At 50.2% G+C, this 2,498-nt stretch overlaps 1 protein-coding gene across 1 annotated transcript in view; it reads right to left on the reverse strand.

The window, feature by feature from the left end:
* Positions 1 to 972, reverse strand: part of DLGAP3 (DLG associated protein 3) — a 46,587-nt gene extending 45,615 nt beyond the window's left edge. The window contains 1 exon segment of the mRNA XM_077753185.1: positions 893 to 972. The gene's annotated coding sequence lies outside the window, so the exon portion shown is untranslated.
* Between the last annotated feature and the right edge of the window lie 1,526 nt (positions 973 to 2,498).

Below are 2,498 nucleotides of genomic sequence, written 5' to 3' on the forward strand. Positions count from 1 at the left end.
CTTTTAACAAACTGAGTTGAGGCAAATTGATCTAGAGCCACACCTCTACCGCAACTCTATCCACACCCACGGTTATGAGGAACCGGGCCTCAGGGTCATGGCCTCCAGCAGCAGCCACCAAAGAGAACACTGGACCCACATCTACATACCCACCCCCTCCCCTTCCTTCCACACCCAGTTCCTTCCATCTGGCTGCAGGCTCATTCTCCTCCCTCCCACACCCCCTACCCACCCACTCCAGGGCTGAGACAGGAAGGAATAACCTAAGATGACTGCCTCTTCATCTTCTGGGTTCCAAGTGTTCCCCAGTGAAATTTCCCCTTTTGCCCTCCACCCCCATTGGCCACCCCATTCCACTGCAGGGGAGTCACAAAAGGAGGAGAAACCATAAAGAGAAGGAATGCTGGCAGCATCTAAACCCTAAACTGGGATTGGAACTCAGGAGTTTCTCCTCCCAGGAACAGTAGGCTGGAAGGGCAGGGAGGTGATGAAGAGAAAGCATTGAAACCAGTGCCCCTGGCCCCCATCCCAGGCTTGCCAAGGCTACAGGACAGAGAGGTCAGCTCTCAGCAAGAACACTCTCCAATCAGGGCTCCAGAGCTGCCAGGACAGGAGCTACAGCAGGAGCGGGTGTCAGCAGGAGGGACAGGGACTGAGGAGCTGGCAGACGGCGCCCTCCCTCATCCTAGACCAGGCTCCTGGGCCATCTGCTGACTAGGAGGGGATGACAGCCTCAAAGACTCCAGACAGCAGCACCTCTGAGACCCATCCTCCCTTCCTCCCCACCACCACCTCTCCATATCACTGTTTCAGGTTGCTTCCAGAATAACCCAAGTCATTCTGATTTCAGAACCTCAATCTACTCCCCATCTCCCAGACTCCTACAACTCACCATCCGGGGCTTCCCATCCTTGGTGTCAGGATCCCCACCACCAGACTGAATTCTAACTTCAGAAGGCTCAGGATCACTGGCTCCTGATGGAAAAGAAGAGTAGTGAGCAAAGGAAGAAAGAGATTCTCCCAGAGTCCCCGGACGACCAGTCTCTGGCCTTGACAGTTTCCCTTCCCAACCTCCCAAACCGGGACTGATTGGATCCCCCATGATGCAGAGCCTTTGGACCCCCCGGGAAATAAAGTTGGCTTCGTTATGCAAATACATGCAAATGAGCTTACAGGTTGGACTACCTCCAACTGCAGGTGTCTGTGTGATCTGTCCATGGTGCTGAGCCACTGCTTTTTTTTCCCCCCCCCATTGCCCTCAAATATGACTCCATTCCACAAATGTTTGTTGAGCAGCTACCATAGGCAAGACCCTGAGTAAGAAGTGTATAGAGGTGATTTAAGTGTGGTCTCTGTCACTGAGAGGCTTACAAGCTAACAAGAGAGCAATCCCACATGACAGGGTTATTTTAGGTCCCTATATTTTTGCACAAGCTGTACCCTCCTCCTAGAATCTCCTTCCATCTACTCCCTTCAACCGTTTCTCTTGGCTAACACTTACTCAGATGAAGCTGCACCTTCCCTTAAAGACTTTCTGTACTCTAATTCTGGGTTATGTCTCTCTATTGGGCTTTCATAACACCCTGGGTTCCCCCATGAAAGAAACCATAATACTGCATTGAAATTGTCTATTTCAGTTTCTGTCCTCCTGACCAGAAAGTGATCTTTTGCAGAGTGGGAACCATATCCTATTTATCTCTGAATCTCCAAAACCTCCCTCAGGGCTTTGTCCTGAGCAGGTGCTTAATAAATGTTCACCAAGTAGATGAATAAATGACTGGACTAGAAAGGGATAGCAAAACATTACACTAGTTCAGATGAAGACAAGACCAGATCTAATAGAGAAGAGTGAGGAAGACTCCCCGGAGAAGGATGTATTTGGGATGGAGAACAAGATGGCTGTGTGTTCTGAAGACAAAGTGGTGGGGGAGAGAGAATTCCCAGAGGAGGAAACACGAGGCACAAAGACAGAAGAGGTGGGCAAATAAGGAATTCTTAGGGGTGGGTTGTGGGAGTTCCAGCAGACATTTAGGGTTTGGCAAATGCTGGGATAAGGTGGGAGAGAGAGTCAGGAAGGAAGACAACTCTGAAGTTTGCAGCAGCCGTGACTGGAAGACTAATGATGCCATTATTAGACACAGGGATGTCAAGAAGAGGAGCTAGCTTTGCAGGCATGATTAATAGTAGTGGAAGAGACACAGTCAGACATCAGGAAGAACTTCCTGACCCTGAGGGATGTGAGACAATGGAGACAATTGTGAAGTCTCCTGGAAATCTTCCACAGAGGAGAGGGTGAGACATGCCCAGCCCCTGGACCACCCTGTGGCCTGGACTGGAGAAGCTGTTGGTTATCTTTCCTGGAGGGAACCTGGGATGACCTCACAGACATCAAATGCTTGGTTCTAGATAACAATTCTTCTCCACTGCCCTCGTCTGGGGAAGCAGAGGTGACTTCAGACCAAGAGACCTCACAAGCAGTTGTTGGAAAAGCTCTTGGA

This window comes from Crocuta crocuta, unplaced genomic scaffold (genome assembly GCF_008692635.1).
Source record: "Crocuta crocuta isolate KB4526 unplaced genomic scaffold, BGI_CrCroc_1.0 scaffold303, whole genome shotgun sequence".
Taxonomy (NCBI): Eukaryota; Metazoa; Chordata; class Mammalia; order Carnivora; family Hyaenidae; genus Crocuta; species Crocuta crocuta.